The sequence below is a fragment of the Dasypus novemcinctus genome, chromosome 30, assembly GCF_030445035.2.
Source record: "Dasypus novemcinctus isolate mDasNov1 chromosome 30, mDasNov1.1.hap2, whole genome shotgun sequence".
NCBI classification, from domain to species: Eukaryota; Metazoa; Chordata; class Mammalia; order Cingulata; family Dasypodidae; genus Dasypus; species Dasypus novemcinctus.
Window position 1 is genome coordinate 43,640,300 of NC_080702.1, and position 12,421 is coordinate 43,652,720.

The 12,421-nt window shown below is 42.6% G+C and overlaps 1 pseudogene; it reads right to left on the reverse strand.

Moving 5' to 3' along the window:
* Positions 1-2,996: 2,996 nt before the first annotated feature.
* Positions 2,997-11,925, reverse strand: LOC131276853 (olfactory receptor 7A10-like; annotated as a pseudogene).
* Between the last annotated feature and the right edge of the window lie 496 nt (positions 11,926-12,421).

Genomic DNA, 12,421 nt, shown 5'->3' on the forward strand with positions numbered 1-12,421 from the left:
GACAACAGAAGTGGACAAAAGAAGATGCAGCAAATAGACACAGAGAACAGACAACCAGGACGGGTGGAGGGGAAGGGGAAATAAATAAATAATAAATAAATAAATCTTTAAAAAAATTATCCATGCAACCTAGTTTTACCTGCAAGGAATCTTGGCAGAGGTACTGCAGCATCACTTCAAGCCATGACTGCTGGCAACTGCTCCTCATATCTACTCAACCCCCGTATCTGATCAATGTTTGTATTTAGTAAAGCACCAACTCCTGCCAGAAGAATGGACTTAAAATCTCAAAACTACTTCATTTTCCAGTTCCTAATTCTCTCTTCTCTATCTCCATTTGAAATATAACCTCTTCCCAGTAAGACAACAACCCCCCAGCTACCACTACTAGAATGGAAATCTTAATTAATATATTAATATGCAGGTCAATTTACAAGGTAATATATGTATGAGACATGAGGACATTAAGCTGGTAAAAGTGAAGCAAGAAGTACCAAGCTCTGGTAATCAGTGGACCAAACATGAGTTCCCAGGATACAACAAGGTATCTTCAAGAAAGACAAAACAGATATTTTGTCTTATTGTAGAAATGGTGAGCTGCACATTATGGGTACATTGGGAATATTTACATCTCAGAGAGATGAGAAATTCTGGAGTAGAATATCCCAGTAAAATTTAATTGAAATGAAATGTGTACCTGGAGTAGACTGACTACATAGATGGCACCAGTCCCCCCCAACTTTCTCTGTATCAATATCCCTTGCAATAGGATTATGCAGGTCCACACATCAAGAAGTGGATTCCCTTTTTCCACCTTTCAATCAAGGTGGGAATGCTGATCATTTATTTGCTTTGGCTAATAAAATTTGGTGGAGTTGATGGAGTGCCTCAGGAGGTCTTGGCTTGTTTCCGCTGCTCACTCTTGAATTCCTAACTGAGTCCAGCCAGGCTTGCTGTAGGATGAGAGGACATGTGTAGAAGAGGCCAATTGTCCAAGTTAAGACCTCTCTAGACCACTCTACTGAGAATTAGGCCACCAATATGTGAGAGAGCTCAACTTAGAAGATCAAAGCATTGCTGGCTGAATTGTATCTGCCCACAGACCCATGAGGAGACAAAAGAGATTTTAAAAAAATCCACACCATTGACTGCCATAAAGCCCAATGGATAGGGCATCTGCCGACCACATGGGAGGTCCGAGGTTCAAACCCAGGGACTCCTGGCCCATGTGATGAGCTGGCTTACGTGCAGGGCTGATGCGCGCAAGGAGCGCTGTGTCAAGGGGGGGGGGGTGCCCCTGGTATGGGAACCCCACGTGCAAGGAGTGCACCCCATAAGGAGAGCTGCCCAGCATGAAAAAGTGCAACCCAGGAATGGACCGCACACATGAAGAGCTAACGCAGCAAGATGACACAACAAAAACGAGGCACAGATTCCGGGTGCTGTTAACGAGAATACAAGTGGGCACAGAAGAACACACAGTGAATGGACATAGAGAGCAGACAACTGGGGCGGAGAAGGGGAAGGGGAGAGAAATAAATAAAAAATAAATCTTTAAAAAACCAAAGTAATAAAATCAGCGTCTCTAACCATCTATTTTTGGGATTCTTGTTAGGCAACAATGACTATCTGACACAACAATAATTAACATTAACCGAACTGAGGATTTCATATAAGTCTGATTCTTCCTGGTGTTGCATTTTTTCACACATTTGAAGATCATTTACACCATCTGGGTTTTCGAGTTTTATCAAGATAACTGCACTTAAAAATAATGACAATTAAACATCCCTTCCAAATAAATAGTAGAATTTGGAAGGGCATACATCTCTGAGCCTATGTAACTGGTGACTCTGAATCAGAAGTCTCTATTACCAGAGGTATTTTGTGGGCAGAGATCCAAAATTTTATGTGAGTCATGCTTTGCTCATGAGGATTTTGCTTTGAGGAGAGTAACTAAGTAGAATCTTAGTAAGTAAATAGTTTGTTCCCTCATCTGTCCTTTCCTTTTTATATTTTGAAAGAACAGGCAATTTTCTTATTGGAATACAAGCAGGCACATTTGTAGGCATCCGGGGACATTTACCAAAAAAAAAAAAATGGCAATATGATCCAATAAAATAAGATAGAACATGCAATGCAATCCTGTGCACCATAGCCCCTTACATATGGGCACCAAGCTTCCTTAAATCAATGAGTATATGCACATCATAAAAAAATTATTTTGTAAAACAATGCATGATTTTGATTTATATCACAATATTTAAGATTATCTGTGATGCTATGACCATGTCATGTCATATACCTATACAAATTTGCATTCCTCTAGATTCCACTTAATGATGTGCATTTGGTAAACAATTTTACTCTGTGCCAGAGACATGGAAAACATTGTGGGTTGTGAACTGAACCAAAAAGCAGGATCCTAATGAAGAGGTAAAATGAGATGACCAGTTTTAAGACGGACAGGTGTGTGAAAGTTGATATTATCAAAAAGAGCATTTAAATTTCAGATATAATAAAGAATGATATACAAAATGTGAAAAGCAGCAATGTCAGAATTTCCAGTAAATTAACACTATATTAATGCAATTATATGCCATGTGTAGTTATTTTCCATATAGCAGGAAAACTTACCATTTCAGCAAAACAAAGAAAATATTACTTTTGATGATAAATTCCACTTCCCAAAATATATATTCTTTTAGAAATCCATGCTTGAAATATGTTGGAATTTCCAAATTGCTTCTCATCCAAGATTGAGAATAATATTTGGGAATAGGGAAAGTGAACAAAGGCAAAAAAACGTTGGATATCTAATAGAAACAAAAAGCTTAATAAAGATAGGGGCTTAAATCCAACATACTGAAACTCTGAAATGAATAGAAAGAGACAGTTTTCAGTTTCATATTCTGGTAAGAGAATTACAATTTTTGGATTTGTCATTGAGTCCTGCATTCACAGGCATTTGCTCAACACAAGGAATAATGACCATTTTATATTTTCCATTGAAAGAATTTTTTCAGAGCCCCCTTTATGTCTTTATTCCTCAGACTATAGATGAAGGGGTTCAGCATGGGTGTGACCACAGTGTACATCACTGAAGCTGCTGTACTTAAAAGTGTATTTCGTGAATCAGCAGAGCTAAGGTACACCCCTATGCTTGTACAATAAAATAAGGAGACCACAGAGAGGTGAGACGCACAGGTGGAAAATGCTTATACTTCCCCTGAGCTGATGAGATTGCACGTATGGAGGAAACGATTTTAAAGTAAGAGAAAAGGACCCCTGAGAGGGGAACCCCACCCAGCACTCCAGCTGCAAAATACATCACTATGACATTGAGCAAGGTGTCAGAACAGGCAAGTTTGACCATCTGGTTAAGTTCACAGAAAAAGTGGGGAATTTCCAAGTGTGTACAAAAAGACAGCCGCAGCACCACTGAACTTTGTATCAAGGAATTCAGGACACTTACAATCCAGGACCCCAGAACCAACAGGGTACATATCCAGGGGTTCATGATAACTGAGTAGTGCAGGGGGTGGCAGATGGCCACAAAGCGGTCATAGGCCATTACAGCCAGAAGGAAGACCTCCAACCCTGTAAAGAGTAAGAAAAAGTACATCTGGGCCATGCAGCCTGCATACGTTATGGCTCTGCTCTGCATTTGGATGTTCACAAGCATCTTTGGGACAGTAGTGGAGGATAAACAGTTGTCACAAAGTGACAGGTTACAGAGGAATAAGTACATGGGTGTGTGGAGGTGGGAGTCAGTGACTGTGGTCAGGATGATGAGAAGGTTTCCAGAGATGGTGACCAGGTACATGGACAAGAAGAGCCCAAAAAGGAAAGGTTGCAATTCTGGTTCCTCTGATAATCCCAGGAGAAGAAATTCTGAGATGCGGGTATCATTTCCTTGATTAATGTGGTTGATATGTCTACACAGGAAGAAAGAACATCACTAATTTTCACACAAAGAACTATTACTATCCTAGCAGAATTGTTAACATTTCTATTTTAAAGTCAAGATATTAATTTTTATATTTTGGTCATGCATCTTGTCGCTTGGGGTGTTCCTACTGCCAACTCTGATGATTTCCTTTCCCACTCTCAGTCTTTTCTTCAAGCAGTCATGAAATCTATAGTTTCTATGAAATATCCATTCATTCACTTGAGGTATGACTATTTAGTTCTGGCCCTATGTCTAGACAATTGGAATACACCACTGACAAATGAAGATGCTGCATTTTTACAATGGAGAAAGAATGAAAGTAAATAAGAACTAGTCATATAACATGCCAGATGGTGGCATTTTAAATTAAAATAGGAACTGCAAAAAAGGAGACAGTAAAATAGGTTCTTACTTTTTTACTGTGTTCAATCAAGTCCAGCAGATAAGGAGTCATTTTAGCAAAGACCTCTCAATGTGAACTAGAGAGCTACAAGGAAACCTGGGGAATGTGTGACCAGGTATGAGAATGTCCAGGGACAAGACCTAAGAAAGGGCTTTTTTCCCCAATGTTCAAGGTCAACAAGGAAATGAGTGTGGTCAGAGGAGAGACCAGCAGGGAGAGCAATAAGAGATAATGCCAAGGAAGGTTTAAGAATGAGGTCAGCTCAGTGCTGCAGGTACAACTTCAGGACAGAAGAGTCCTTTGGCTACATGTGGTATCTCTTATTTATTGAGATTGTTTATAAAGATTCCCACAAATAGAACTGAATATATTCTTTATTTCTAAACAAATATTTGCATTTTAGATTCTGCATTATAAGGAATGTATTTCAGAACATGAGCGCAGGTACCCTGCTCTAAAGACTGGACAGACAACACCAGTCCACAGTGCAGCTGATGGGTCTTTGTTGATTGTCTTCTCATCTACACGGTGTGTGGTCATGAGTGGGTACAAGGGCAGCATGTTCAGATAATGATTCCCACAAAGCTATTAAACCCCAGTGGACACATAACCTATGGGCTTCCACTTGATATGACTACTGGTACCCTTTGTTTAAAAATAAAATAAAAAGACTTATCATAAACAGAAAAACATAAGGAAGAGAAAATAAAAAAGCTCAGGTCATCCCCAAGTGACTGTGGTGATGAATGTGCTTCCCTGATTCTGGCAGCTGTCCCACCCATGTTATATTCCTTGCATGTCCAGAAAGAACAGCAAACTAGTCCCAAAATAAGCAGACAGAAAGAAATGACAACTTTTGGAGCAGAAATACATGAAATTCATAAGAAAAAATCATAGAAAAAAAATCAACAACATGAAAATTGTTCTTTAAGAAGATGGACAAAATTGACAAACATTTAGCAAGACTGACAAAAAAGAGAAGATGCAGATAAATGAAATCATAAATTAAAGAGGGGCAATTACTACTGATCACACAAATAAAAATATCCTAAGAAGATGCTATGAACAACTATACAAAAACAAAGTAGACAAATAGACAAAATTAACAAATTCTTAGAAACAAACTACATACACTGACTCTAGAAGAAACTGAAGACCTCAACAAAGCAATCACAATTAAAGACTTTGATTCAGTTATCAAAACCCTACCAACAAAGAAAAGCACAGGACCAGATGGCTTCAAAATTAAATTTTACAAATCATTTAAAGAAGAATTAGTAATAATTCTACTCAAACTCTTCCAAAAATTGAAGAGGAAGGAACATGACCTAACTCATTCTGAGAAGCCAACATCACCCTAATACCAAAGCCTGATAAATATATTATAAGAAAATTACAGACCAATCTCTCCAATGACTATACATGCAAAAATCCTCAACAAAATACTTGCAAACTGAATCCCACAGCACATATAAAGAGTTGTACATCATGTACAAGTGGCTTGTATGCCAGGTGGTCAAAGGTGCTTTAATAGAAGAAAATCAATTGACAAAGTACATCACATTAACAGATGGAATGAGAAAAACCACATGATTATTTCAGTTGATGCAGAAGAGGCATTTCCTAAAATCCAGCATCCTTTCTTAATTAAAATACTTTGAAAAATATTAATAGAAGTATACTTTGTCAACGTGATAAAGGGCATATATGAAAAACCCACTGTATGCTTTAAATTAAAAAATAAAATATTAATTCATTGGTCAAGCAAGCAAACAAGCACAGAGAAATGAATGTTTCCCTCCGTTAGTTCTGGACTAGCCTAGCTAAGCTCTCAAATAATCTCATATTACAGTTTTTGGCTTCTATTCTCTATTTTGAATTACCTGCTGGGCTCTCCTACTCACCTGGATGGCATTTCTGTGATTAAGGATGCTGTGAATAAGTCAGGCTTCCTCCCTGGGAGGTTGATGATGGAGATTAAAGCTCTATCCCCAGAAAAGAGAGCAGAACGTAGTCAGGCATGAATCTGCTAGCCAGAGTTAGGCCCCTGCAAAACAACTATATCACATTCACAGGATGATTGAGAGCAGCAGAGGAAGATTTCCTTTAGCTCTTTAGCACATTTCCCTTTGTCCCTCAGTAGCAAATTTCCATGTTGCTTCATCCCCTGAGCCATCATTTCCCTTTGGGAAATTGGTCAGGAGACAATGGAAATGGTTCCTGATCACTCTCTGTCCCCAAGAGACCAGGTTGTACCAGGAGAACGCAGCTTTCATTACTGCTCCTCCTCATGGATTCTACTTCCACATGTAGGCCTAATCTTCTAGCACCTTTGCCATCTTCCAGATTAAAGATTTTACCATGTCTACGACTGATGAAGTCATCTCCGTTAGTCCCTTGGATCACCAAAGCCTTGGCTTGGGTCGAAGTCACAGCCCCTGTCGTTGTCTCCAGGACCTTCTTTTTTCTTTTACAAAAAATGTAAAAATGCTTTCCTTGAATATGAAACAAAAACAGTACACACCCCTTGCCTCAATCACACTTTTGTGCAATCAATTAGGAATGTCCTGCTATAACATAAGTTAAGAAGTGTCATTACAATCCTTTATTTAAATAATATTTATTAATTAAATGAGATATAGTTGATCTCTGTATTCAATATTACCTGAGCTGAGCACTTTTACAGGGATTGTCCCATGGAATTCTTACTAAAGCCCATTCTATAAGAACAATACTATCATTGAAATAGAAAAAATAGAGTATACAGAAAACTGTGCTTATTCCTGCAATCTGAGAGCTGGACATACATCTGGACTCAACCCGCTTGGGGTAAACACCCTAACCCCCTATAGCTCAGCTAACTGTCAATCTTCCACTTTTGTAACTTGATTGTGTTTGTAACTTGCTTGATTTTAAACTCCCTAAGCCCCTATAGCTCGGCTAACTGCTAATGTTTCATTTCTGTAACTTGCTTGACTTGCTTGCTTGCTCAGCATTAGAAAGCAAAGATTAACCAATAAAATTCCTTAAAAGTGCCTGAAAACTACCCCTCCCCTCTGTATAGACCCCTATAAAACCTAAATTCCCCTGAGTTCGGGTCCCCCTCACCTATTTATGGTGGATGGTGCCTGGCCGTAAATAAAGGTTCTCTAAATTTATACCTCCTGGGAGTCTAAGTGTCTGACTTATGAAGTGATCCCACTTCATTTTGAATCATTTCTACATTTGCACACATGCGTAGGGTCCACAGGGTTAAGTAATTGCCTAAAGTTCTAAACAGAGTAGGGTCTGGGGTATTTTTGTGAACCCTGTAAAGATGTTTCCACTTCTTAGTCTCTCAGACAATGGCTCTCAACCATGGGTGATTCTGGCCCTCTGGGGATATATGGCAATATTTCCTTCTTTCAGCAATTGTGAATAATGCTGCTGTGAACATCAGTGTGCAAATATCTGTTTGAGACCCTGCTTTATATACCTAATAGTGGGATTGCCAGGTCATATGGTAATTCTACACTTAGCCTTCTGAGGAACAATTAAATTGTCTTCCACACAGGCTGCGCCATTTTGTGTTGCCACCAGCAATGAATGGGTGTTCCTATTTCTCTGCTTTCTCTCCAACACTTATGTTCTGTGGTGCATGTGTGGTTTTTTTTAAGCAGACATACTAATGGGTGTGAAATATTATCTTTGGGCTTTAATTGCATTTTTCGATGACTATGTTGAACATCTTTTCATGTTATTTCTGCCATTTGTATATCATCTTTGGAGAGATGTCTCTTCAAATCTTTTGCTCATCATTTAATTGGGTTGTTTGCCTTTTTATTGTTAAGTTAAAGGATTTCTTTATAAATAAAAAACTTTATCAGAATTGTGGTTGCCAATTATATTCTCCCTTGTTGTAAGTTGATGTTTTACATTCATGATAAAGTTCTTTGAAGTACAAAACTTTAATTTTGATCATGTTCCATTTCTCTATTTTGTACTTTTGGTGTAAATACAAAGCCATTGTCTGACTCAAGGTCCTGAAGTGGTGCCCCTATGTTTTCTTTTTTTTAAAGATTTATTTATTCCCCCCTTGCAGATTGTTTCATTCTTTGTTGTCTCTTCTGTGTCCATTTACTGCGTGTTTTTTTCTGTATCTGCTTGTCTGCCTTTGTTGCACCATCTTACTGCACCAGCTCAACAGGGCACATGGGCGGTCAGCTCTCCGTGGTGCATGGGCCAGCTTGACTTCACAAGGAGGCCCTGGGATATGGACCCAGAGCTTCCCATATGGTGGATGGGAGCCCAACTAATTGAGCCACAGCTGTTTCCCCCTATGTTTTCTTTTAAGAGTTTGAAAGTTCTAGCTCTTATTTTGAAGTCTCTGATCCATTTATTGATTTTTGTATATGGCATTAGATAGGGGCCCTCCTTTTTTGCAAATGGAGATCCAATTTTCACAACACTGTTTGTTGAAGGCACTCTTTTTTCCCATTTGACTAGTCCTTGCCCCCTTGAAAATTTCACTTGTCCATAAATGTGAGGGTTGATTTCTGAGTTCTCATTTCTGTTCTCTTGGTCTATATGTCTCTCCTTTGGCCAGTACCATGTTGTTTTGATTACTATGGATTTGTAATAAGTTCTAAAATCAGGAAGTGTGAGGCCTCCAAACCAATTCTTTTTCAATACGATTGTTTGTTATTCAGGGCCCCATATCCTTCTATATAAAATTTTTAAAGATTTATTTTATTTATTTATTCCCCCCTCATTGTTTGTACTCGCTGTCTACTCATCTTCTCTTAAGAAGGCACCAGGAAACAATCCTGGGACCTCGCATGTGGGAAAGAGGCACTCAAACACTTGAGCCATCTCAGCTCCCTGGTTTGTTGCATCTCTCATTGTCTTTCCTCTTTGTAACTCTTTGTTGCTTCATCTTGTGTCACCTCACCATACCTGCCCATCATACCACCTTGCTTTCTTTATTTCAACAATGATTTTTACTTTCTTATGTACAAGTGTTTATATCCTTGGTTAGATTTATTCCTAGATATTTGATTCTTTTAAAAATCTATTGTGGACCCGTGGACCTCAGCAGAAGGTGGAGGGTGGCTCAGGGCTGCACAGTACCCATCAGGGGAGAGAGGAGCCACTGCCCTTCAGGAACAGGTGACACGCCCAACCTGGGTATTAGATGACACTTATTTAGCACACTGACTTTTTCCACACAGGTAGTAGCCTTTCTTCAGGAACAACCAAAGTCAGCAGCAAGGAGATTGTCCATTTCTCAGAACCTTACAGTAGCAGTTAGCCATGATAAAATGCAATACCTGTCAGTCTGTCAGCAACAGGAAAACAGAATGGTTCAGGTTGTTTTTAAAGTAAGTACTGTGTTTTTTAGTGCTGGTGGTAGACTCAGAAAGGAGAAGACAGATCCTGCATGAGGAATGTTCCGACTGAGACCAAACAGATACCCTAAAGGATTCACCTCAAAAAGAGGATTGGTAATATTAGAAGACTGGAGGGCAAGTGATTTGAGTTATGAGCAACTTTTAAGAAATTCTCGAAATTGAGATGGGTCTGTGTGAATTAAGTCAATACACCCTTTGCCCTGCCCATGGGACAAACATGCTTGGTTGAATAAAAAGGAAAAGATAAACTTGAAATCACTTGAGTGGGCCAGTGGCTATAACATTTCATCAGGAAGACTTCATTTGTTCTCTCACCCAACGGGCTTCTGAGCACCACCTGTGCGCTGTTGATGTTGGGCAGGGAGGTGCTCTCAAGAACCATTCCCACATGATCAATGCCCACCTGAGCTTACAGTTAAAGGTAGGAGCCATGCTTCTTCCGGGCAGCCAGAAGACTGAACTCAATGGCAGCTGCCTCCCAGTCACAGGGACCTTACCAAGAGCAGACCAAGGCTAAAGGCGTGGAGGGGTGCAGCTAGCCCTGATGACCCTCACCCGGAACTCCAGACCCATCTTTGCTCTCAGAAGCCTCCTGTCTGCCCTCTATCCCCAAGGAACATCTCAGACACCTTGGCTCACGCTTCAGGAATGTTCAGGCATGGAGGAGCAAGTGTTGCAGGAGGAAACGAGGGGCAGGTTTGGGGACTGCTGTGGGGCCACCAACTCTCCTGGCTACAGTTCCTGCCTGGGGAATCGGACCCCTGGCAGAATCCTTTCTGCTTGGATGATTTTCCTCCCCACACCACCCCACCCTTCTGGTCCCCTCACCAGCCTCATACCCCAGTGCCCCAACCACTTCAGTTAAAAACAAGGGGGGTGACAGACAGCTGTGGAGCATGCCTGGGGACCTGGTGGCCACATCTCTAAGCGGAGAGACACAATGTTGAGCCTGGGTCATTCTGGAATCCTGGTTTCCCAAGCGAGGCGATGCATTCACCAGGCTTTGTTGCAGAGCCATCTCAAAGATTGCAGGCTTCCAAGGCCAACTCCACTCCTAGGGCCTCACAGGAGTTGGCTGTGTGGTCTCCCTCCAGGCTGGGGAGCTGATGAGGCACCCCTTATTCAGGGTGCTGGCTGCAGAAGCAGCATTCCCTGGGGCAGGAACTCAAGAGCCCAGGTCACACCCACACACACAATGGAGCGACTGTCCCAGCCCTAAGCCCGCATTGGCTGGGGAGAGGAAGCAACCTTGGCACCACGCTCCAGGGAAGGTTTAGGGTTCCCGGAGAGGGAGAGGAATTTCCTTAGGCTGGTAGATGGGGAGTGACTCCCTCGTCCCCTCCATTTCACAAACATTGTCACCTTTTATAAAATTGTTTTAATTAGAAGGGGGTCTGTTGAGGGTATTGGAAGGAAGAGGTGGGCATTAAAGCAAAATGAGGAAGCGACTCTGTTGGGATCTCTGCAGGCCAGGCTTTTTGGAAGTGCAGCGCTCAGAAGGTGTCTTGGGAGACCCTGAACCCCTGCCCAGGGCAGCCCGCGAGGTGGCACTGGAAAGGAGCAGGAAGACGCGGAGCTGGCAAGGCCTTAGCGGCAGACTAGACGGGAGGGACGCGCGACCGACCCGGCCCCTCCTGCTTCTGGGCGGTTAACGTGAGGCCCCGCAGGCCCCGCAGGACTGACCAAGGCAAGAAAGGACGTGGTCGGGACGCAGCGCTGTCTCCGGAGCCGAGGGAAGGCTGAGCTCTGCTCGCAAGGCCGGAGACCCGCCTGGAAGCCCACGGCGCGCGGGCTCAGGGCCGTCTGCGGAGGACGCTGCAGCCCGTGCCACTGCCGCGCGCCGCCTGGCTGGGGCCACCAGGGGCATCCCTGCTGCCGGGAGTAATGGCCCAGCTGTGCACCAGGAGCTCGGGCTTAAGCCACCAGGAGGGAGCTTCAGAGGCGTCCTTTCTGTGGCCTCAGGAAGCGGGGGAGGGTTGGCCTGGCCTAGGGTCCAGGGGATGGAGGTGGGGTTCTGCCTGAGAGTGTCAGCGCAGGGCAGCGGGGGTCGTGGGCGCTCCCTGCCGCGGGGCCCACCACTTTGCTGCACCCACCTCACAGCTAGTGCTCCCCTGGCGCTGGTACCGTCTGCCCCCAAGGGAGAAGGAGCCGTCCCCCCACTCGCTGCCTGTTTGGGCCATCCTCTAGGCTGTGGGGGTTCTGCTCCAGCTCTGCTGTAACCCCTGGATATTCTAGAGTCTACGAACCAAGTAACTGCCAGGACCTGCCGCGTATCCAAATGCCATCCAAGAACCCGGGAGTGCGCCAGGGCCTCCCTTTGCCAGCTCTCCACCAGGGGAAGGCCAGGATTTTCTCAAGTGCTTCAGGGCAGCCAACACACCCCCGCAGGTTGAGGCAGCTGCCTTCTGTTATAGCGGACATTGAAGGGGCTTGCAGAGGGCAGGGCAGCAGCGTTCTCGCTCAATTTTGTTTTGGAAAATAGGGTTATTCTTCTTGTGAAATGCTTTTTTCATTAGCATGTAATGGATTATTGTCTTGAAACGAATTGTTAAATTTTAAAAAATCTATGGTGAATGGAATTAAAAATATTTCTTCTTTTGATTGTTCATTGCTGGTGTATAGAAACACATCTGACTCTTGGGTTTTGGCCTTTCATCCTGACGCTTTTCTGAGTTC